Raw genomic sequence first — 27,168 nt, 5'->3', positions numbered from 1 at the left:
CTCCGGGCATAACCAAGACCTCCGGGCAGTCATAACCAAGACCTCCGGGCAGTCATAACCAAGACCTCCGGGCAGTCATAACCAAGACCTCCGGGCAGACATAACCAAGCCCTCCGGGCAGACATAACCAAGACCTCCAGGCAGACATAACCAAGACCTCCGGGCAGTCATAACCAAGACCTCCGGGCATAACCAAGACCTCCGGGCAGTCATAACCAAGACCTCCGGGCAGATATAACCAAGACCTCCGGGCAGTCATAACCAAGACCTCCGGGCAGTCATAACCAAGACCTCCGGCCAGTCATAACCAAGACCTCCGGGCAGACATAACCAAGACCTCCGGGCAGTCATAACCAAGACCTCCGGGCAGACATAACCAAGACCTCCGGGCAGTCATAACCAAGAACTCCGGGCAGTCATAACCAAGACCTCCGAGCAGACATAACCAAGACCTCCGGGCAGTCATAACCAAGACCTCCGGGCAGTCATAACCAAGACCTCCGGGCAGTCATAACCAAGACCTCCGGCCAGTCATAACCAAGACGTCCGGGCAGACATAACCAAGACCTCCGGGCAGTCATAACCAAGACCTCCGGGCAGACATAACCATGGCCTCCGGGCAGACATAACCAAGACCTCCGGGCAGTCATAACCAAGACCTCCGGGCAGTCATAACCAAGTCCTCCGGGCAGACATAACCAAGCCCTCCGGGCAGACATAACCAAGACCTCCAGGCAGACATAACCAAGACCTCCGGGCAGTCATAACCAAGACCTCCGGGCAGTCATAACCAAGACCTCCGGGCAGTCATAACCAAGACCTCCGGGCAGACATAACCAAGCCCTCCGGGCAGACATAACCAAGACCTCCGGGCAGACATAACCAAGACTTCCGGGCAGTCATAACCAAGACCTCCGGGCAGACATAACCAAGACCTCCGGGCAGACATAACCAAGACCTCCGGGCAGTCATAACCATGGCCTCCGGGCAGCCATAACCATGGCCTCCGGGCAGACATAACCAAGACCTCCGGGCAGACATAATCAAGTCCTTCGGGCAGACATAACCAAGACCTCCGGGCAGACATAACCAAGACCTCCGGGCAGACATAACCAAGACCTCCGGGCAGTCATTACCATGGCCTCCGGGCAGCCATAACCATGGCCTCCGGGCAGACATAACCAAGACCTCCGGGCAGACGTAACCAAGACTTCCGGGCAGTCATAACCAAGACCTCCGGGCAGACATAACCAAGACTTCCGGGCAGTCATAAGCAAGACCTCCGGGCAGACATAACCAAGACCTCCGGGCAGACATAACCAAGACCTCCGAGCAGTCATAACCAAGACCTCCGGCCAGACATAACCAAGACCTCCGGGCAGAATTAACCAAGACCTCCGGGCAGACATAACCAAGACCTCCGGGCAATCATAACCAAGACCTCCGGGCAGACATAACCAAGACCTCCGGGCAGTCATAACCAAGGACTCCGGGCAGTCATAACCAAGACCTCCGGGCAGACATAACCAAGACCTCCGGGCAGACATAACCAGGACCTCCGGGCAGTCATAACCAAGACCTCCGGGCAGAATTAACCAAGACCTCCGGGCAGACATAACCAAGACCTCCGGGCAGTCATAACCAAGACCTCCGGGCAGACATAACCAAGACCTCCGGGCAGTCATAACCAAGGACTCCGGGCAGTCATAACCAAGCCCTCCGGGCAGACATAACCAAGACCTCCAGGCAGACATAACCAAGACCTCCGGGCAGTCATAACCAAGACCTCCGGGCAGTCATAACCAAGACCTCCGGGCAGTCATAACCAAGACCTCCGGGCAGACATAACCAAGCCCTCCGGGCAGACATAACCAAGACCTCCAGGCAGACATAACCAAGACCTCCGGGCAGTCATAACCAAGACCTCCGGGCATAACCAAGACCTCCGGGCAGTCATAACCAAGACCTCCGGGCAGTCATAACCAAGACCTCCGGGCAGTCATAACCAAGACCTCCGGGCAGACATAACCAAGCCCTCCGGGCAGACATAACCAAGACCTCCAGGCAGACATAACCAAGACCTTCGGGCAGTCATAACCAAGACCTCCGGGCATAACCAAGACCTCCGGGCAGTCATAACCAAGACCTCCGGGCACACATAACCAAGACCTCCGGGCAGTCATAACCAAGACCTCCGGTCAGTCATAACCAAGACCTCCGGCCAGTCATAACCAAGACCTCCGGGCAGACATAACCAAGACCTCCGGGCAGTCATAACCAAGACCTCCGGGCAGACATAACCAAGACCTCCGGGCAGTCATAACCAAGAACTCCGGGCAGTCATAACCAAGACCTCCGGGCAGACATAACCAAGACCTCCGGGCAGACATAACCAAGACCACCGGGCAGTCATAACCAAGACCTCCGGGAAGTCATAACCAAGACCTCCGGCCAGTCATAACCAAGAACTCCGGGCAGACATAACCAAGACCTCCGGGCAGTCATAACCAAGACCTCCGGGCAGACATAACCATGGCCTCCGGGCAGATATAACCAAGACCTCCGGGCAGTCATAACCAAGACCTCCGGGCAGTCATAACCAAGTCCTCCGGGCAGACATAACCAAGACCTCCGGGCAGACATAACCATGGCCCCCCGAGCAGACATAACCAAGATCTCCTGGCAGTCATAACCAAGTCCTCCGGGCAGACATAACCAAGACCTCCGGGCAGACATAACCAAGACCTCCGGGCAGACATAACCAAGACCTCCGGGCAGACATAACCAAGACCTCCGGGCAGACATAACCAAGACCTCCGGGCAGACATAACCAAGACCTCCGGGCAGACATAACCAAGACCTCCGGGCAGACATAACCAAGACCTCCGGGCAGTCATAACCAAGACCTCCGGGAAGACATAACCAAGACCTCCGGGCAGTCATAACCAAGACCTCCGTGCAGATATAACCATGGCCTCTTGGCAGTCATAACCAAGACCTCCGGGCAGTCATAACCAAGACCTCCGGGCAGACATAACCAAGACCTCCGGGCAGACATAACCACGACCTCCGGCCAGTCATAACCAAGACCTCCGGGCAGTCATAACCAAGACCTCCGGGCAGACATAACCAAGACCTCCGGGCAGACATAACCAAGACCTCCGGGCAGTCATAACCAAGACCTCCTGGCAGTCATAACCAAGACCTCCGGGCAGACATAACCAAGACCTCCGAGCAGACATAACCACGTCCTCCAGGCAGTCATAACCAAGACCTCCGGGCAGACATAACCAAAACCTCCGGGCAGACATAACCAAGACCTCCGGGCAGTCATAACCAAGACCTCCGGGCAGACATAACCAAGACCTCCGGGCAGACATAACCAAGACTTCCGGGCAGTCATAACCAAGACCTCCGGGCAGACATAACCAAGACCTCCGGGCAGACATAACCAAGACCTCCGGGCAGTCATAACCAAGACCTCCGGGCAGTCATAACCAAGTCCTCCGGGCAGACATAACCAAGCCCTCCGGGCAGACATAACCAAGACCTCCGGGCAGACATAACCAAGACCTCCGGGCATAACCAAGACCTCCGGGCAGTCATAACCAAGACCTCCGGGCAGTCATAACCAAGACCTCCGGGCAGTCATAACCAAGACCTCCGGGCAGACATAACCACGACCTCCGGGCAGACATAACCAAGACCTCCGGGCAGACATAACCAAGACCTCCGGGCAGACATAACCAAGACCTCCGGGCAGACATAACCAAGGCCTCCGGGCAGTCATAACCAAGACCTCCTGGCAGTCATAACCAAGACCTCCGGGCAGACATAACCAAGACCTCCGGGCAGACATAACCAAGACCTCCGGGCAGTCATAACCAAGACCTCCGAACAGTCATAACCAAGACCTCCGGGCAGTCAGAACCAAGACCTCCGGGCAGTCATAACCAAGACCTCCGGGCAGTCATAACCAAGACTTCCGGGCAGACATAACCACGACCTCCGGGCAGTCATAACCAAGACCTCCGGGCAGACATAACCAAGACCTCCGGGCAGTCATAACCAAGACCTCCAGGCAGTCATAACCAAGACCTCCGGGCAGTCATAACCAAGACCTCCGGGCAGTCATAACCAAGACCTCCGGGTAGACATAACCAAGACCTCCGGGCAGTCATAACCAAGACCTCCGGGCAGTCATAACCAAGACCTCCGGGCAGTCATAACAAGACCTCCGGGCAGTCATAACCAAGACCTCCGGGCAGACATAACCAAGCCCTCCGGGCAGACATAACCAAGACCTCCGGGCAGTCATAACCAAGACCTCCGGGCATAACCAAGACCTCCGGGCAGTCATAACCAAGACCTCCGGGCAGACATAACCAAGACCTCCGGGCAGTCATAACCAAGACCTCCGGGCAGTCATAACCAAGACCTCCGGCCAGTCATAACCAAGACCTCCGGGCAGACATAACCAAGACCTCCGGGCAGTCATAACCAAGACCTCCGGGCAGACATAACCAAGACCTCCGGGCAGTCATAACCAAGAACTCCGGGCAGTCATAACCAAGACCTCCGGGCAGACATAACTAAGACCTCCGGGCAGACATAACCAAGACCTCCGGGCAGTCATAACCAAGTCTTCCGGGCAGACATAACCAAGACCTCCGGGCAGACATAACCAAGACCTCCGGGCAGTCATAACCAAGACCTCCGAGCAGACATAACCAAGACCTCCGGGCAGACATAACCAAGACCTCCGGGCAGTCATAACCAAGACCTCCGGGCAGTCATAACCAAGAACTCCGGGCAGTCATAACCAAGACCTCCGAGCAGACATAACCAAGACCTCCGGGCAGACATAACCAAGACCTCCGGGCAGTCATAACCAAGACCTCCGGGCAGTCATAACCAAGACCTCCGGCCAGTCATAACCAAGACGTCCGGGCAGACATAACCAAGACCTCCGGGCAGTCATAACCAAGACCTCCGGGCAGACATAACCATGGCCTCCGGGCAGACATAACCAAGACCTCCGGGCAGTCATAACCAAGACCTCCGGGCAGTCATAACCAAGTCCTCCGGGCAGACATAACCAAGCCCTCCGGGCAGACATAACCAAGACCTCCAGGCAGACATAACCAAGACCTCCGGGCAGTCATAACCAAGACCTCCGGGCAGTCATAACCAAGACCTCCGGGCAGTCATAACCAAGACCTCCGGGCAGACATAACCAAGCCCTCCGGGCAGACATAACCAAGACCTCCAGGCAGACATAACCAAGACCTCCGGGCAGTCATAACCAAGACCTCCGGGCATAACCAAGACCTCCGGGCAGTCATAACCAAGACATCCGGGCAGTCATAACCAAGACCTCCGGGCAGACATAACCAAGCCCTCCGGGCAGACATAACCAAGACCTCCGGGCAGACATAACCAAGACCTCCGGGCAGTCATAACCAAGACCTCCGGGCATAACCAAGACCTCCGGGCAGTCATAACCAAGACCTCCGGGCAGACATAACCAAGACCTCCGGGCAGTCATAACCAAGACCTCCGGGCAGTCATAACCAAGACCTCCGGCCAGTCATAACCAAGACCTCCGGGCAGACATAACCAAGACCTCCGGGCAGTCATAACCAAGACCTCCGGGCAGACATAACCAAGACCTCCGGGCAGTCATAACCAAGAACTCCGGGCAGTCATAACCAAGACCTCCGGGCAGACATAACCAAGACCTCCGGGCAGACATAACCAAGACCTCCGGGCAGTCATAACCAAGTCTTCCGGGCAGACATAACCAAGACCTCCGGGCAGACATAACCAAGACCTCCGGGCAGACATAACCAAGACCTCCGGGCAGACATAACCAAGACCTCCGGGCAGACATAACCAAGACCTCCGGGCAGACATAACCAAGACCTCCGGGCAGACATAACCAAGACTTCCGGGCAGTCATAACCAAGACCTCCGGGCAGACATAACCAAGACCTCCGGGCAGACATAACCAAGACCTCCGGGCAGTCATAACCATGGCCTCCGGGCAGCCATAACCATGGCCTCCGGGCAGACATAACCAAGACCTCCGGGCAGACATAATCAAGTCCTTCGGGCAGACATAACCAAGACCTCCGGGCAGACATAACCAAGACCTCCGGGCAGACATAACCAAGACCTCCGGGCAGTCATTACTATGGCCTCCGGGCAGCCATAACCATGGCCTCCGGGCAGACATAACCAAGACCTCCGGGCAGACGTAACCAAGACTTCCGGGCAGTCATAACCAAGACCTCCGGGCAGACATAACCAAGACTTCCGGGCAGTCATAAGCAAGACCTCCGGGCAGACATAACCAAGACCTCCGGGCAGACATAACCAAGACCTCCGAGCAGTCATAACCAAGACCTCCGGCCAGACATAACCAAGACCTCCGGGCAGAATTAACCAAGACCTCCGGGCAGACATAACCAAGACCTCCGGGCAATCATAACCAAGACCTCCGGGCAGACATAACCAAGACCTCCGGGCAGTCATAACCAAGGACTCCGGGCAGTCATAATTAAGACCTCCGGGCAGACATAACCAAGACCTCCGGGCAGACATAACCAGGACCTCCGGGCAGTCATAACCAAGACCTCCGGGCAGAATTAACCAAGACCTCCGGGCAGACATAACCAAGACCTCCGGGCAGTCATAACCAAGACCTCCGGGCAGACATAACCAAGACCTCCGGGCAGTCATAACCAAGGACTCCGGGCAGTCATAACCAAGCCCTCCGGGCAGACATAACCAAGACCTCCAGGCAGACATAACCAAGACCTCCGGGCAGTCATAACCAAGACCTCCGGGCAGTCATAACCAAGACCTCCGGGCAGTCATAACCAAGACCTCCGGGCAGACATAACCAAGCCCTCCGGGCAGACATAACCAAGACCTCCAGGCAGACATAACCAAGACCTCCGGGCAGTCATAACCAAGACCTCCGGGCATAACCAAGACCTCCGGGCAGTCATAACCAAGACCTCCGGGCAGTCATAACCAAGACCTCCGGGCAGTCATAACCAAGACCTCCGGGCAGACATAACCAAGCCCTCCGGGCAGACATAACCAAGACCTCCAGGCAGACATAACCAAGACCTTCGGGCAGTCATAACCAAGACCTCCGGGCATAACCAAGACCTCCGGGCAGTCATAACCAAGACCTCCGGGCACACATAACCAAGACCTCCGGGCAGTCATAACCAAGACCTCCGGTCAGTCATAACCAAGACCTCCGGCCAGTCATAACCAAGACCTCCGGGCAGACATAACCAAGACCTCCGGGCAGTCATAACCAAGACCTCCGGGCAGACATAACCAAGACCTCCGGGCAGTCATAACCAAGAACTCCGGGCAGTCATAACCAAGACCTCCGGGCAGACATAACCAAGACCTCCGGGCAGACATAACCAAGACCACCGGGCAGTCATAACCAAGACCTCCGGGCAGTCATAACCAAGACCTCCGGCCAGTCATAACCAAGAACTCCGGGCAGACATAACCAAGACCTCCGGGCAGTCATAACCAAGACCTCCGGGCAGACATAACCATGGCCTCCGGGCAGATATAACCAAGACCTCCGGGCAGTCATAACCAAGACCTCCGGGCAGTCATAACCAAGTCCTCCGGGCAGACATAACCAAGACCTCCGGGCAGACATAACCATGGCCCCCCGAGCAGACATAACCAAGATCTCCTGGCAGTCATAACCAAGTCCTCCGGGCAGACATAACCAAGACCTCCGGGCAGACATAACCAAGACCTCCGGGCAGACATAACCAAGACCTCCGGGCAGACATAACCAAGACCTCCGGGCAGACATAACCAAGACCTCCGGGCAGACATAACCAAGACCTCCGGGCAGACATAACCAAGACCTCCGGGCAGACATAACCAAGACCTCCGGGCAGTCATAACCAAGACCTCCGGGAAGACATAACCAAGACCTCCGGGCAGACATAACCAAGACCTCCGGGCAGACATAACCAAGACCTCCGGGCAGACATAACCAAGACCTCCGGGCAGACATAACCAAGACCTCCGGGCAGTCATAACCAAGACCTCCGGGAAGACATAACCAAGACCTCCGGGCAGTCATAACCAAGACCTCCGTGCAGATATAACCATGGCCTCTTGGCAGTCATAACCAAGACCTCCGGGCAGTCATAACCAAGACCTCCGGGCAGACATAACCAAGACCTCCGGGCAGACATAACCACGACCTCCGGCCAGTCATAACCAAGACCTCCGGGCAGTCATAACCAAGACCTCCGGGCAGACATAACCAAGACCTCCGGGCAGACATAACCAAGACCTCCGGGCAGTCATAACCAAGACCTCCTGGCAGTCATAACCAAGACCTCCGGGCAGACATAACCAAGACCTCCGAGCAGACATAACCACGTCCTCCAGGCAGTCATAACCAAGACCTCCGGGCAGACATAACCAAAACCTCCGGGCAGACATAACCAAGACCTCCGGGCAGTCATAACCAAGACCTCCGGGCAGACATAACCAAGACCTCCGGGCAGACATAACCAAGACCTCCGGGCAGACATAACCAAGACCTCCGGGCAGACATAACCAAGACTTCCGGGCAGTCATAACCAAGACCTCCGGGCAGACATAACCAAGACCTCCGGGCAGACATAACCAAGACCTCCGGGCAGTCATAACCAAGACCTCCGGGCAGTCATAACCAAGTCCTCCGGGCAGACATAACCAAGCCCTCCGGGCAGACATAACCAAGACCTCCGGGCAGACATAACCAAGACCTCCGGGCATAACCAAGACCTCCGGGCAGTCATAACCAAGACCTCCGGGCAGTCATAACCAAGTCCTCCGGGCAGTCATAACCAAGACCTCCGGGCAGACATAACCACGACCTCCGGGCAGACATAACCAAGACCTCCGGGCAGACATAACCAAGACCTCCGGGCAGACATAACCAAGACCTCCGGGCAGACATAACCAAGGCCTCCGGGCAGTCATAACCAAGACCTCCTGGCAGTCATAACCAAGACCTCCGGGCAGACATAACCAAGACCTCCGGGCAGACATAACCAAGACCTCCGGGCAGTCATAACCAAGACCTCCGAACAGTCATAACCAAGACCTCCGGGCAGTCAGAACCAAGACCTCTGGGCAGTCATAACCAAGACCTCCGGGCAGTCATAACCAAGACTTCCGGGCAGACATAACCACGACCTCCGGGCAGTCATAACCAAGACCTCCGGGCAGACATAACCAAGACCTCCGGGCAGTCATAACCAAGACCTCCAGGCAGTCATAACCAAGACCTCCGGGCAGTCATAACCAAGACCTCCGGGCAGTCATAACCAAGACCTCCGGGTAGACATAACCAAGACCTCCGGGCAGTCATAACCAAGACCTCCGGGCAGTCATAACCAAGACCTCCGGGCAGTCATAACAAGACCTCCGGGCAGTCATAACCAAGACCTCCGGGCAGACATAACCAAGCCCTCCGGGCAGACATAACCAAGACCTCCGGGCAGTCATAACCAAGACCTCCGGGCATAACCAAGACCTCCGGGCAGTCATAACCAAGACCTCCGGGCAGACATAACCAAGACCTCCGGGCAGTCATAACCAAGACCTCCGGGCAGTCATAACCAAGACCTCCGGCCAGTCATAACCAAGACCTCCGGGCAGACATAACCAAGACCTCCGGGCAGTCATAACCAAGACCTCCGGGCAGACATAACCAAGACCTCCGGGCAGTCATAACCAAGAACTCCGGGCAGTCATAACCAAGACCTCCGGGCAGACATAACCAAGACCTCCGGGCAGACATAACCAAGACCTCCGGGCAGTCATAACCAAGTCTTCCGGGCAGACATAACCAAGACCTCCGGGCAGACATAACCAAGACCTCCGGGCAGTCATAACCAAGACCTCCGAGCAGACATAACCAAGACCTCCGGGCAGACATAACCAAGACCTCCGGGCAGTCATAACCAAGACCTCCGGGCAGTCATAACCAAGAACTCCGGGCAGTCATAACCAAGACCTCCGAGCAGACATAACCAAGACCTCCGGGCAGACATAACCAAGACCTCCGGGCAGTCATAACCAAGACCTCCGGGCAGTCATAACCAAGACCTCCGGCCAGTCATAACCAAGACGTCCGGGCAGACATAACCAAGACCTCCGGGCAGTCATAACCAAGACCTCCGGGCAGACATAACCATGGCCTCCGGGCAGACATAACCAAGACCTCCGGGCAGTCATAACCAAGACCTCCGGGCAGTCATAACCAAGTCCTCCGGGCAGACATAACCAAGCCCTCCGGGCAGACATAACCAAGACCTCCAGGCAGACATAACCAAGACCTCCGGGCAGTCATAACCAAGACCTCCGGGCAGTCATAACCAAGACCTCCGGGCAGTCATAACCAAGACCTCCGGGCAGACATAACCAAGCCCTCCGGGCAGACATAACCAAGACCTCCAGGCAGACATAACCAAGACCTCCGGGCAGTCATAACCAAGACCTCCGGGCATAACCAAGACCTCCGGGCAGTCATAACCAAGACATCCGGGCAGTCATAACCAAGACCTCCGGGCAGACATAACCAAGCCCTCCGGGCAGACATAACCAAGACCTCCGGGCAGACATAACCAAGACCTCCGGGCAGTCATAACCAAGACCTCCGGGCATAACCAAGACCTCCGGGCAGTCATAACCAAGACCTCCGGGCAGACATAACCAAGACCTCCGGGCAGTCATAACCAAGACCTCCGGGCAGTCATAACCAAGACCTCCGGCCAGTCATAACCAAGACCTCCGGGCAGACATAACCAAGACCTCCGGGCAGTCATAACCAAGACCTCCGGGCAGACATAACCAAGACCTCCGGGCAGTCATAACCAAGAACTCCGGGCAGTCATAACCAAGACCTCCGGGCAGACATAACCAAGACCTCCGGGCAGACATAACCAAGACCTCCGGGCAGTCATAACCAAGTCTTCCGGGCAGACATAACCAAGACCTCCGGGCAGACATAACCAAGACCTCCGGGCAGACATAACCAAGACCTCCGGGCAGACATAACCAAGACCTCCGGGCAGACATAACCAAGACCTCCGGGCAGACATAACCAAGACCTCCGGGCAGACATAACCAAGACTTCCGGGCAGTCATAAGCAAGACCTCCGGGCAGACATAACCAAGACCTCCGGGCAGACATAACCAAGACCTCCGAGCAGTCATAACCAAGACCTCCGGCCAGACATAACCAAGACCTCCGGGCAGAATTAACCAAGACCTCCGGGCAGACATAACCAAGACCTCCGGGCAATCATAACCAAGACCTCCGGGCAGACATAACCAAGACCTCCGGGCAGTCATAACCAAGGACTCCGGGCAGTCATAATTAAGACCTCCGGGCAGACATAACCAAGACCTCCGGGCAGACATAACCAGGACCTCCGGGCAGTCATAACCAAGACCTCCGGGCAGAATTAACCAAGACCTCCGGGCAGACATAACCAAGACCTCCGGGCAGTCATAACCAAGACCTCCGGGCAGACATAACCAAGACCTCCGGGCAGTCATAACCAAGGACTCCGGGCAGTCATAACCAAGCCCTCCGGGCAGACATAACCAAGACCTCCAGGCAGACATAACCAAGACCTCCGGGCAGTCATAACCAAGACCTCCGGGCAGTCATAACCAAGACCTCCGGGCAGTCATAACCAAGACCTCCGGGCAGACATAACCAAGCCCTCCGGGCAGACATAACCAAGACCTCCAGGCAGACATAACCAAGACCTCCGGGCAGTCATAACCAAGACCTCCGGGCATAACCAAGACCTCCGGGCAGTCATAACCAAGACCTCCGGGCAGTCATAACCAAGACCTCCGGGCAGTCATAACCAAGACCTCCGGGCAGACATAACCAAGCCCTCCGGGCAGACATAACCAAGACCTCCAGGCAGACATAACCAAGACCTTCGGGCAGTCATAACCAAGACCTCCGGGCATAACCAAGACCTCCGGGCAGTCATAACCAAGACCTCCGGGCACACATAACCAAGACCTCCGGGCAGTCATAACCAAGACCTCCGGTCAGTCATAACCAAGACCTCCGGCCAGTCATAACCAAGACCTCCGGGCAGACATAACCAAGACCTCCGGGCAGTCATAACCAAGACCTCCGGGCAGACATAACCAAGACCTCCGGGCAGTCATAACCAAGAACTCCGGGCAGTCATAACCAAGACCTCCGGGCAGACATAACCAAGACCTCCGGGCAGACATAACCAAGACCACCGGGCAGTCATAACCAAGACCTCCGGGCAGTCATAACCAAGACCTCCGGCCAGTCATAACCAAGAACTCCGGGCAGACATAACCAAGACCTCCGGGCAGTCATAACCAAGACCTCCGGGCAGACATAACCATGGCCTCCGGGCAGATATAACCAAGACCTCCGGGCAGTCATAACCAAGACCTCCGGGCAGTCATAACCAAGTCCTCCGGGCAGACATAACCAAGACCTCCGGGCAGACATAACCATGGCCCCCCGAGCAGACATAACCAAGATCTCCTGGCAGTCATAACCAAGTCCTCCGGGCAGACATAACCAAGACCTCCGGGCAGACATAACCAAGACCTCCGGGCAGACATAACCAAGACCTCCGGGCAGACATAACCAAGACCTCCGGGCAGACATAACCAAGACCTCCGGGCAGACATAACCAAGACCTCCGGGCAGACATAACCAAGACCTCCGGGCAGACATAACCAAGACCTCCGGGCAGTCATAACCAAGACCTCCGGGAAGACATAACCAAGACCTCCGGGCAGTCATAACCAAGACCTCCGTGCAGATATAACCATGGCCTCCTGGCAGTCATAACCAAGACCTCCGGGCAGTCATAACCAAGACCTCCGGGCAGACATAACCAAGACCTCCGGGCAGACATAACCACGACCTCCGGCCAGTCATAACCAAGACCTCCGGGCAGTCATAACCAAGACCTCCGGGCAGACATAACCATGACCTCCGGGCAGACATAACCAAGACCTCCGGGCAGTCATAACCAAGACCTCCTGGCAGTCATAACCAAGACCTCCGGGCAGACATAACCAAGACCTCCGAGCAGACATAACCACGTCCTCCAGGCAGTCATAACCAAGACCTCCGGGCAGACATAACCAAAACCTCCGGGCAGACATAACCAAGACCTCCGGGCAGTCATAACCAAGACCTCCGGGCAGACATAACCAAGACCTCCGGGCAGACATAACCAAGACCTCCGGGCAGACATAACCAAGACCTCCGGGCAGACATAACCAAGACTTCCGGGCAGTCATAACCAAGACCTCCGGGCAGACATAACCAAGACCTCCGGGCAGACATAACCAAGACCTCCGGGCAGTCATAACCAAGACCTCCGGGCAGTCATAACCAAGTCCTCCGGGCAGACATAACCAAGCCCTCCGGGCAGACATAACCAAGACCTCCAGGCAGACATAACCAAGACCTCCGGGCATAACCAAGACCTCCGGGCAGTCATAACCAAGACCTCCGGGCAGTCATAACCAAGACCTCCGGGCAGTCATAACCAAGACCTCCGGGCAGACATAACCACGACCTCCGGGCAGACATAACCAAGACCTCCGGGCAGACATAACCAAGACCTCCGGGCAGACATAACCAAGACCTCCGGGCAGACATAACCAAGGCCTCCGGGCAGTCATAACCAAGACCTCCTGGCAGTCATAACCAAGACCTCCGGGCAGACATAACCAAGACCTCCGGGCAGACATAACCAAGACCTCCGGGCAGTCATAACCAAGACCTCCGAACAGTCATAACCAAGACCTCCGGGCAGTCAGAACCAAGACCTCTGGGCAGTCATAACCAAGACCTCCGGGCAGTCATAACCAAGACTTCCGGGCAGACATAACCACGACCTCCGGGCAGTCATAACCAAGACCTCCGGGCAGACATAACCAAGACCTCCGGGCAGTCATAACCAAGACCTCCAGGCAGTCATAACCAAGACCTCCGGGCAGTCATAACCAAGACCTCCGGGCAGTCATAACCAAGACCTCCGGGTAGACATAACCAAGACCTCCGGGCAGTCATAACCAAGACCTCCGGGCAGTCATAACCAAGACCTCCGGGCAGTCATAACAAGACCTCCGGGCAGTCATAACCAAGACCTCCGGGCAGACATAACCAAGCCCTCCGGGCAGACATAACCAAGACCTCCAGGCAGACATAACCAAGACCTCCGGGCCGTCATAACCAAGACCTCCGGGCAGTCATAACCAAGACCTCCGAACAGTCATAACCAAGACCTCCGGGCAGTCATAACCAAGACCTCCGGGCAGTCATAACCAAGACCTCCGGACAGTCATAACCGAGACCTCCGGGCAGACATAACCACGACCTCCGGGCAGTCATAACCAAGAGCTCCGGGCAGACATAACCAAGACCTCCGGGCAGTCATAACCAAGACCTCCGGGCAGTCATAACCAAGACCTCCGGGCAGTCATAACCAAGACCTCCGGGCAGTCATAACCAAGACCTCCGGGCAGACATAACCAAGACCTCCGGGCAGTCATAACCAAGACCTCCGGGCAGTCATAACCAAGACCTCCGGGCAGTCAGAACCAAGACCTCTGGGCAGTCATAACCAAGACCTCCGGGCAGTCATAACCAAGACTTCCGGGCAGACATAACCACGACCTCCGGGCAGTCATAACCAAGACCTCCGGGCAGTCATAACCAAGACCTCCGGGTAGACATAACCAAGACCTCCGGGCAGTCATAACCAAGACCTCCGGGCAGTCATAACCAAGACCTCCGGGCAGTCATAACAAGACCTCCGGGCAGTCATAACCAAGACCTCCGGGCAGACATAACCAAGCCCTCCGGGCAGACATAACCAAGACCTCCAGGCAGACATAACCAAGACCTCCGGGCCGTCATAACCAAGACCTCCGGGCAGTCATAACCAAGACCTCCGAACAGTCATAACCAAGACCTCCGGGCAGTCATAACCAAGACCTCCGGGCAGTCATAACCAAGACCTCCGGACAGTCATAACCGAGACCTCCGGGCAGACATAACCACGACCTCCGGGCAGTCATAACCAAGAGCTCCGGGCAGACATAACCAAGACCTCCGGGCAGTCATAACCAAGACCTCCGGGCAGTCATAACCAAGACCTCCGGGCAGTCATAACCAAGACCTCCGGGCAGTCATAACCAAGACCTCCGGGCAGACATAACCAAGACCTCCGGGCAGTCATAACCAAGACCTCCGGGCAGTCATAACCAAGACCTCCGGGCAGTCATAACCAAGACCTCCGGGCAGACATAACCAAGCCCTCCGGGCAGACATAACCAAGACCTCCAGGCAGACATAACCAAGACCTCCGGGCAGTCATAACCAAGACCTCCGGGCAGTCATAACCAAGACCTCCGGGCAGTCATAACCAAGACCTCCGGGCAGACATAACCAAGCCCTCCGGGCAGACATAACCAAGACCTCCAGGCAGACATAACCAAGACCTCCGGGCAGCCATAACCAAGACCTCCGGGCATAACCAAGACCTCCGGGCAGTCATAACCAAGACCTCCGGGCAGTCATAACCAAGACCTCCGGGCAGTCATAACCAAGACCTCCGGGCAGACATAACCAAGACCTCCAGGCAGACATAACCAAGACCTCCGGGCAGTCATAACCAAGACCTCCGGGCATAACCAAGACCTCTGGGCAGTCATAACCAAGACCTCCGGGCAGACATAACCAAGACCTCCGGGCAGTCATAACCAAGACCTCCGGGCAGTCATAACCAAGACCTCCGGCCAGTCATAACCCCAAGACCTCCGGGCAGACATAACCAAGACCTCCGGGCAGTCATAACCAAGACCTCCGGGCAGACATAACCAAGACCTCCGGGCAGTCATAACCAAGAACTCCGGGCAGTCATAACCAAGACCTCCGGGCAGACATAACCAAGACCTCCGGGCAGACATAACCAAGACCTCCGGGCAGTCATAACCAAGACCTCCGGGCAGTCATAACCAAGACCTCCGGCCAGTCATAACCAAGACGTCCGGGCAGACATAACCAAGACCTCCGGGCAGTCATAACCAAGACCTCCGGGCAGACATAACCATGGCCTCCGGGCAGACATAACCAAGACCTCCGGGCAGTCATAACCAAGACCTCCGGGCAGTCATAACCAAGTCCTCCGGGCAGACATAACCAAGCCCTCCGGGCAGACATAACCAAGACCTCCAGGCAGACATAACCAAGACCTCCGGGCAGTCATAACCAAGACCTCCGGGCAGTCATAACCAAGACCTCCGGGCAGTCATAACCAAGACCTCCGGGCAGACATAACCAAGCCCTCCGGGCAGACATAACCAAGACCTCCAGGCAGACATAACCAAGACCTCCGGGCAGTCATAACCAAGACCTCCGGGCATAACCAAGACCTCCGGGCAGTCATAACCAAGACATCCGGGCAGTCATAACCAAGACCTCCGGGCAGACATAACCAAGCCCTCCGGGCAGACATAACCAAGACCTCCGGGCAGACATAACCAAGACCTCCGGGCAGTCATAACCAAGACCTCCGGGCATAACCAAGACCTCCGGGCAGTCATAACCAAGACCTCCGGGCAGACATAACCAAGACCTCCGGGCAGTCATAACCAAGACCTCCGGGCAGTCATAACCAAGACCTCCGGCCAGTCATAACCAAGACCTCCGGGCAGACATAACCAAGACCTCCGGGCAGTCATAACCAAGACCTCCGGGCAGACATAACCAAGACCTCCGGGCAGTCATAACCAAGAACTCCGGGCAGTCATAACCAAGACCTCCGGGCAGACATAACCAAGACCTCCGGGCAGACATAACCAAGACCTCCGGGCAGTCATAACCAAGTCTTCCGGGCAGACATAACCAAGACCTCCGGGCAGACATAACCAAGACCTCCGGGCAGACATAACCAAGACCTCCGGGCAGACATAACCAAGACCTCCGGGCAGACATAACCAAGACCTCCGGGCAGACATAACCAAGACCTCCGGGCAGACATAACCAAGACTTCCGGGCAGTCATAACCAAGACCTCCGGGCAGACATAACCAAGACCTCCGGGCAGACATAACCAAGACCTCCGGGCAGTCATAACCATGGCCTCCGGGCAGCCATAACCATGGCCTCCGGGCAGACATAACCAAGACCTCCGGGCAGACATAATCAAGTCCTTCGGGCAGACATAACCAAGACCTCCGGGCAGACATAACCAAGACCTCCGGGCAGACATAACCAAGACCTCCGGGCAGTCATTACCATGGCCTCCGGGCAGCCATAACCATGGCCTCCGGGCAGACATAACCAAGACCTCCGGGCAGACGTAACCAAGACTTCCGGGCAGTCATAACCAAGACCTCCGGGCAGACATAACCAAGACTTCCGGGCAGTCATAAGCAAGACCTCCGGGCAGACATAACCAAGACCTCCGGGCAGACATAACCAAGACCTCCGAGCAGTCATAACCAAGACCTCCGGCCAGACATAACCAAGACCTCCGGGCAGAATTAACCAAGACCTCCGGGCAGACATAACCAAGACCTCCGGGCAGTCATAACCAAGACCTCCGGGCAGACATAACCAAGACCTCCGGGCAGTCATAACCAAGGACTCCGGGCAGTCATAACCAAGACCTCCGGGCAGACATAACCAAGACCTCCGGGCAGACATAACCAGGACCTCCGGGCAGTCATAACCAAGACCTCCGGGCAGTCATAACCAAGACCTCCGGCCAGTCATAACCAAGACCTCCGGGCAGACATAACCAAGACCTCCGGGCAGTCATAACAAAGACCTCCGGGCAGACATAACCATGGCCTCCGGGCAGACATAACCAAGACCTCCGGGCAGTCATTACCAAGACCTCCGGGCTGTCATAACCAAGACCTCCGGGCAGTCATAACCAAGTCCTTCGGGCAGACATAACCAAGACCTCCGGGCAGACATAACCATGGCCTCCGGGCAGACATAACCAGGTCCTCCGGGCAATCATAACCAAGACCTCCGGGCAGTCATAACCAAGACCTCCGGCCAGTCATAACCAAGACCTCCGGGCAGACATAACCAAGACCTCCAGGCAGTCATAACAAAGACCTCCGGGCAGACATAACCATGGCCTCCGGGCAGACATAACCAAGACCTCCGGGCAGTCATAACCAAGACCTCCGGGCAGTCATAACCAAGACCTCCGGGCAGTCATAACCAAGTCCTTCGGGCAGACATAACCAAGACCTCCGGGCAGACATAACCATGGCCTCCGGGCAGACATAACCAAGACCTCCGGGCAGTCATAACCAAGTCCTCCGGGCAGACATAACCATGGCCTCCGGGCAGACATAACCAAGACCTCCGGGCAGACATAACCAAGACCTCCGGGCAGACATAACCAAGACCTCCGGGCAGACATAACCAAGACCTCCGGGCAGACATAACCAAGACCTCCGGGCAGACATAACCAAGACCAACGGGCAGACATAACCAAGACCCCCGGGCAGACATAACCAAGACTTCCGGGCAGTCGTAACCAAGACCTCCGGGCAGATATAACCAAGACCTCCGGGCAGACATAACCAAGACCTCCGGGCAGTCATAACCATGGCCTCCGGGCAGCCATAACCATGGCCTCCGGGCAGACATAACCAAGACCTCCGGGCAAACATAACCAAGTCCTCCGGGCAGACATAACCAAGACCTCCGGGCAGACATAACCAAGACCTCCGGGCAGACATAACCAAGACCTCCCGGCAGTCATTACCATGGCCTCCGGGCAGCCATAACCATGGCCTCCGGGCAGACATAACCAAGACCTCCGGGCAGACATAACCAAGTCCTCCGGGCAGACATAACCAAGACTTCCGGGCAGACATAACCAAGACCTCCGGGCAGACATAACCAACACCTCCCGGCAGACATAACCAAGACCTCCGGGCAGCCATAACCATGGCCTCCGGGCAGACATAACCAAGACCTCCGGGCAGACATAACCAAGTCCTCCGGGCAGACATAACCAAGACTTCCGGGCAGTCATAACCAAGACCTCCGGGCAGACATAACCAAGACTTCCGGGCAGTCATAACCAAGACCTCCGGGCAGACATAACCAAGAACTCCGGGCAGACATAACCAAGACCTCCGGGCAGACATAACCAAGACCTCCGGGCAGACATAACCAAGACCTCCGGGCAGACATAACCAACACCTCCGGGCAGACATAACCAACACCTCCGGGCAGTCATAGCCAGGAGTGAAAAATATCCATTCTATAGTTCGCCGACCAAAACTAAACTGCATAATCTAAATGTGGCCTAACCAGAGCAAGATATAGCTGAAGAACAACACCAGGTGCCTTTTTACTAACGCTTTGATTAATAAATTCCAGTGTCCTATTTGTCTTATTACGAACATATATGAATTGATTTTTTGGTTTTAAATTCTTACTAATCATAACTCCCAGATCCCTTTTGTAATCTCAACACCATTTAGCTCGTATCTTATAACTCTTTCATCATAACCTAGCCTCAAAACCTTACATTTGTTGGCATTAAACTGCATCTGCAAATTCTTTGACCATTTCAAAACCCTGGGTCATTTAGATCATCTGGAAATGATTGTGTGTCTTTTTTGTCTTTATTAACCTATCGATTTTTGAATTATCGATGTGTATATATATATATATATATATATATATATATATATATATATATATATATATATATATATATATATATATATATATATATGTCGTACCTAGTAGCCAGAACGCACTTCTCAGCCTACTATGTGTGAGATTTTTCTCTACGCCTACCTCCCTTAAGAGGTGGACTACAAGTTTAAAGTCTGCTCACGGCAGTTAAGCATGAGTCCAGTAGAAAAAGGAAAAGCGGGAGCAAACCGCCAGGCCTCCACCACCAAGGGTGAAAACCTGTCCACAATAGGCCGCTGGCTCCTCCTAGTTAAACAGGACGTTAAAACTAATAAAGGGTAACAGACGGGTTCTCACAATCAAATATTTATATTTGATGTGGCGCTATGAATTGGAATTCGAATTCCCAAGAACAGCCGCCTTATCAAGATCACATCAACATTTAATAATATGCAGAAATATAGTGGAATAATATGGTTGAAGAGTTGACATCAAAGACTGTTTTCTATAACATAACAATTTATTAATAACAAGAGACTAACTACTACATTACCGAGTTTACATTACGTTAATGTCAATCCAGTGGCACGATAACAAACAGCTACATAGCAACCCTTGCTGTGAGGCTGCATACTGAACTAACCTGAACACAGGTGTGCCCACTGATGATGCAATATTGCAAATCAAAGAAAAATATCACAGACTAAGTTACACCACAGCGAATGGTTACGTTATTGTACATCAAGTGGCATTTGCAACACAGCTATTCAACAGCCCCTCGAGAAGTGACAGCAGGCTCCATCTTGCTGACACTTCGGGCTGACAACATGAACTAACTGAACAAATGAAGGATCCACTGAAACAAAGACACAAGCAGGCAATCAATAGTGTCTCGATTTCCCTGACAGCTACTATAATCACAAACTTAGGGGTCCTCCCGCCCCCCAGGAGAGACCCACATAACTAGGCGAAAAGTCTAACAGTGATTCCCCCCTATCACAACCCAGTGTGAACACTCTTTGCAACTCCCACTAAGAAGTTGCCCTGTTGTAACCTGATACACAGACAGGCAAGGCGGGATTCTGGGACACAGCTCCACAGATCCCTAGATGACTCTACTCTCGTCACCAGACGACAACCAAAAGAAATTGCCTGAAGTGATTAATTACGTTAATTGACTGATCGCAGCAGTCAGCAACAAAGTACCACGGTAATCACAAACAATTGTCTCCCACTAGACAACAACATGATGATACTCTACATTAATCTTTAACACTTGTCTCTCTCTTGTTAACAATAACTCAACATATATTACAACACACTTGACTCCTTGCAAGCATTCAGTGAGTAATTCTCAATTAAGGTCAAACGGACCGCTAATGACATCCCCATTGAGTTACGTTAACTAAGCCTACCCTAACTTGGTAGCTTCTCCACAGTCTGTGTCAAAAATTTACTAGTGTTACGGTGCCCTCTCCTATTTCTTTCGTTTGCCGGCTTAAAGAGTCATATCAGCTCTCCCTACTGATTCTCTGAGGTTCAGGGAGTCTAATGATATATGTGGCGACCAGACCGGCTGCCAGTTAAGGGAAGGAAGTTATATTATAAGTTGTAAATATATAATATTGGCGCCCTGTTATAAAATGAAACAGTATCCCCTACGGCAGATATGACCTTTTGGAAGGGACATTGCCGATCGTGGATTGGCCGACGTAGGTCGCGGGCGATCAATCAGGGCCCGCCATGACGTCACCGAGTGCCCCGGGCGGCGCCAACGTCAGAGTGGTTCTGACCTTGGAAGCGACAGGACGCGCCTCGGTCTGCTCTCAAGGATTGGAGGCTCTGCAAGCCTTGTTCAGTGGATTGAGCTGGCCATCGCAGCCCATCATAGTTATTGGAGACCCTGCGCTTCTGGGAAGCAAAAGAGGAACCAAGTTCAGTGAGCAGAGAAGTGCCAAACTTGGAAAATAGTCGGCGACGACGCTGGGCGGCGCCGCTGGCTGGACGTTGAGGTCTGGAAGGTGGGCGGGCAGGCCTAGCTGTGACTGGGGTCACATCCACTGAGAATCTTGGAAGGACGACACCGTGCCTAGGACACGGAGCAACGCCCTGTGGGAGAGGCGAGTGTGGGGGGAAAATAGTGATTAGCTCAGCGCCCATCGATGAACCAGGATTGGGACAGCTGAATCTCAGGGATTGGAACGGCGACGACGCGAAGGCTTCACGACACCTGAGGACCTGTGGAACGTCCTGGATCGTCAAGGATCGACCCAAGGAAGCGTGGGAACCTCACACCATCGAGGGACAGGCGTCGTGAGCCAGGAGTGTAAGGTAGATCATTTTCCCTCCCATTACCCCTTGTATGAGTAGGCTAGTTAGGCCACAATATTTACTTGTGTATGTGGCAGCAAGACTTTATTACTTTAATAGTAGAATAGGCTGCAAAGCAGCTTGTGTCCAGGACTGTCAGAGAGGACAGTGTGTATGGACGGCAGGACAGTGAAGAAGAGGTGCCGACGTGGTGAAGAGGCCCTCCTGTGAGAGTGTGAGACTCCTGTCTTCCTGCCCAGTTGAAGGAGTGTTGGAGGTCGTGGAAGAAGAGGCTGACGATCTCCAGACTCATTATCCATATTCCATATTCATGTATTACTTGTGATTGTGTGTGTGTTCATGTAATTTGCATCAGTAAATCCACACATTTTATTACTGTGTTTGAGTGTGCCTCCATTTATGATATTTCTCTATGAGCATACATTTCTGGCTACAAACAATATATAATACACCCACTGAACTGCATTGTTGGGGTGCAGATATAATAACCCAGCTGGCGACCTTGCTAAGAGGAAGATAGAGAAGACAGGCGGGAAAGGAGTTCCTGCAACCTATTTTTGTCTGGCAGGCTACTAACTCATAACCTCAGGGAGGTTATGGTTATAAGGTAAGCCTGAGTCTTCCTTCACTCCCCCACGGGTCTAGGCCGGAACTGTTAACAGCAGTTTCCCCGTGTTTGACTGAAGGGCTTCCAGGGTGAATCAGTGGCACCCCCTTTTGTGGTGGAAGCAAAGACCTGCGGAGGTGGGCATTGTTGGTCCTATCTTGTGTGACCAAGGAGACCCCGGTGAATCCCGGGAGTCGGAGGGGCTGAGTATTTGGGCCTTTTGAGCCCCTAGCAGTTAAGTGTTAGCAGAGCCCCGGACCGCCCACCCCCCACGTGACACTAGTGAGTGTTAATTACCCTAATTAAGCCACTAATTACTTGAGCCATTAATTAACGGTCACCAGGACCGATAATTAATCATCCATAAATATGTCTCACTCCGCACTGCCTAAGCAGGTCTCATCAAACACCGTGAATTCACGGGAAAGGAGTTAATTACCCTAATTAACAAGATGTGCCAATAATCCACTGTCCTCAGACAGGATATGATTAATACAACGATTTATGCTAGCTCCATGACCTCGCTTTTACCGAGTCACCAGAGCTCTCCAATGTTAATTATTCCACTAATTAACATGAGCCACTAATTGCTATACCCCTGAAAGGTAATTAGTCTCGAACATATTACGTTAACACAAGTACTGACAGACTCTGACAGAACCTCTCCCACTACGTGAATTCATGATTAGAAGGCTAATTACATAATTAGCTAGAGTGGTCAATTAATTGTCACATGGACAATTAATTGCTCCCGAGACGTATCTCATTCTAGCTCAACACTGTTCTCACTTAACAGCCCTCACTCCACAATACTAAGTGTGCACCCCTTATCCAGTTAATTACCCCTTTACTTAATTAACTCACTGAATCCTTAAGTCCTCAACACAACTTAAAGAAACAAAGTAACCCCAGCGTTACTTAGGTCACACTATAATGGCATGCAACATCATAACAGCACTGCCCACATATGGTTGCGGCTACTGCAACTCGCTAATTACTGTGCCCACACAATAAACACACGGTTGTGCAACACACCAAAGTATACTAATATTACTGGCCTCCCTCTTTTACTTGCACCCGATTGCAAAGGAATACTGTGAACACACCCACACTTGCCTCAGCAAGGCAATTAACCCATCAATTGCCTGCTCTCAATAAGTACTGTGAATTCCCCTGAATAATCCTAGAGGTCCCTTAAACCCTCAACACAGTTCCTGGGGCAATAATATTGTATAAACTGAAACAACACTGCACAAACCTGCAACATAATGATGCTGTCAGCATACACCACATGCTAATGACATCATTAGGCAATCAGTCAGCAATCACACCTACTGACTTACCACACAACACAGTACATAACATGCAAATGAACACATAGAAATGGCATTTACATAATCAATGAAAATTAATCACCAAGTAGTGTGCAACTACCTACACAGACTTCAGGAGTCCCCACTGACATCCCTGCCTACCTCTAATGATTATAATTTTACGGTACTCTATGGCATTAATCCAGCCTGAACGATTATATAGAATCGACAGGCTGGATCACTTATATGGTAAATCTCTACACTGATTACATACTCTAGTCAGTCTACACACTTATATAAATATATATATATATAACTACTTGTGTGGTACCGTGTACAACATCCATCTCCAGGTACATCCCAACCAGTCACCTGGACGACAGTACAGACAGCTGTCTCTCAGCTGCTTCCTCAATGTAACAACTTTTATTGTACTCACGGCTCCTTTCTACTGCCCTCTTTCCCTTATTTTTCCTCATTACCAAAGTTACTACCACACTTAGCTTGCTTGCTCCTCATGCGTCGACAAGATGTGGCCCTAGGCTGTCCCGGGAAAGTGGCCAAGGCATGTGGCCACAGCGCCCCTCCCGAGCTGAGAGAGGGGGGGGTATTGGGATAGCCGGCGCGCGGGCAGGCGGGTGGCCTGGGTGGGTGGCCTGGGTGGGTGGCCTCCACCCGCGGGCGGGCGCGCACATGGGTGCCGCCCACAGGAGTACCCTCACGGCTGGGGAATCACAACCTCTCAGAGTAGAGCCTGCCTTGCTCTACACTGTGGTGACAATGGCCGGCGGCGTCCCCACACTGACGCAGCCTGTTACACCATGAGGCTCTGCCAGCCTCCCTCATGCGTTCACACAGTCAACTGTCTCTTAGCTTTTTACTGTTTCTTCCGTAAATCCCTGGCCACAATTCACTTAATTAGGCCTTGACACAACCCCTGATGGCAGGAGTGCCACCAATCGAGTTTTTGGACGACAGAAGCGATTAACAGGGGGTGGAGGTGGCAGGGTGCCACCTCCACCCAAACACGTCTCCTTTCCCTGGCCGCCCAATTCAAACTGAAAATTTGGCAGGCTAAGGGAACTCAAGATGCCCATACCTCCTTACTACCATGCCTAGACCAATCAGCTTGAACCCGGCACGGCTCCTCGTGGTGCCGGGTCCAATCACCTCTCTCTATCACCCTCGGGCGTCCTGTGACGTCACAAGGAGGGTGAGGCCTACCCCACTGTCCCTCCTCTCCCCCTATAAAACCGTTGGGAGAGTCAAGTACCTCCCTACACCACTCCACTCTCAACTCCCATCCTATTTTCACAGAAACAGGAAAAGTCTGTAACTCCCTCTACAGAGTAATCACAGACTTCTAACTACTCACAGATGATAGTTCGTAACACAAGCTTTCATTCAACACCCAACAAGCATATGTTATTTTGAAAGCTTCAGTTTCTAGAGTGCCTAGCCTAATCTAGAAACTAGGAAAAACTAGCTGAGGGATCTAGATCCCTCACACTATGCAAGGCCCGATTTGCCTAATAAGCCAAGTTTTCATGAATTAATGTTTTTTTCGACTACCTAACCTAACCTACCTAACCTAACCTAACTTTTTCGGCTACCTAACCCAACCTAACCTATAAAGATAGGTTAGGTTAGGTTAGGTAGGGTTGGTTAGGTTCGATCATATATCTACGTTAATTTTAACTCCAATAAAAAAAATTGACCTCATACATAATGAAATGTGTAGCTTTATCATTTCATAAGAAAAAAATTTGAGAAAATATATTAATTCTGGAAAAGTTGGCTTATTAGGCAAATCGGGCCTTGCATAGTAGGCTGAGAAGTGCATTCTGGCTACTAGGTACGACATATATATATATATATATATATATATATATATATATATATATATATATATATATATGTCGTACCTAGTAGCCAGAACGCACTTCTCAGCCTACTATGCAAGGCCCGATTTGCCTAATAAGCCAAGTTTTCATGAATTAATTGTTTTTCGACTACCTAACCTACCTAACCTAACCTATCCTAACTTTTTTGGCTACCTAACCTAACCTAACCTGTAAAGATAGGTTAGGTTAGGTTAGGTAGGGTTGGTTAGGTTCGGTCATATATCTACGTTAATTTTAACTCCAATAAAAAACAATTGACCTCATACATAATGAAATGGGTAGCTTTATCATTTCATAAGAAAAAAATTAGAGAAAATATGTTAATTCAGGAAAACTTTGCTTATTAGGCAAATCGGGCCTTGCATAGTAGGCTGAGAAGTGCGTTCTGGCTACTAGGTACGACATATATATATATATATATATATATATATATATATATATATATATATATATATATATATATGTCGTACCTAGTAGCCAGAACGCATTTCTCAGCCTACTATGCAAGGCCCGATTTGCCTAATAAGCCAAGTTTTCATGAATTAATGTTTTTTCGACTACCTAACCTACCTAACCTAACCTAACCTAACCTAACTTTTTCTGCTACCTAACCTAACCTAACCTATAAAGATAGGTTAGGTTAGGTTAGGTAGGGTTTGTTAGGTTCGGTCATATATCTACGTTAATTTTAACTCCAATAAAAAAAATTAACCTCATACATAATGAAATGGGTAGCTTTATCATTTCATAAGAAAAAAGTTAGAGAAAATATATTAATTCATGAAAACTTGGCTTATTAGGCAAATCGCGCCTTGCATAGTAGGCCGAGAAGTGCATTCTGGCTACTAGGTACGACATATATATATATATATATATTAAGATGAATAGGAAAACCAGGGATATACTGAACATCTTGTTTCAGATTCTTTACTTTAAAATGCATACGAGAAAGAAAAAACAGAAATCACAATCAAATAACTGGTAAACAAAGAACTCATACTGAATATAATTGCCTATCAAAGAAAGGAAAATCCTTAAAAAACAAAACACTTAACCGCACTTAAAGTGATCAATACAAATAAAACTTATTAACTGTCACATATATTAAAGCTAATTTAAGAATCCATTAAACTACAAGATGAATTTTATAACTACTAACACAAACCATTCTATTTAACTTACGTGAAGTGATCAGAAGCGAAACTTGATATCTAACACATAGATACTAAACACTATAACA

The sequence above is a fragment of the Procambarus clarkii genome, chromosome 31 (genome assembly GCF_040958095.1).
Source record: "Procambarus clarkii isolate CNS0578487 chromosome 31, FALCON_Pclarkii_2.0, whole genome shotgun sequence".
Taxonomy (NCBI): Eukaryota; Metazoa; Arthropoda; class Malacostraca; order Decapoda; family Cambaridae; genus Procambarus; species Procambarus clarkii.
The sequence above is the reverse complement of the archived record's forward strand: the minus strand, read 5'-3'. Positions refer to the sequence as shown.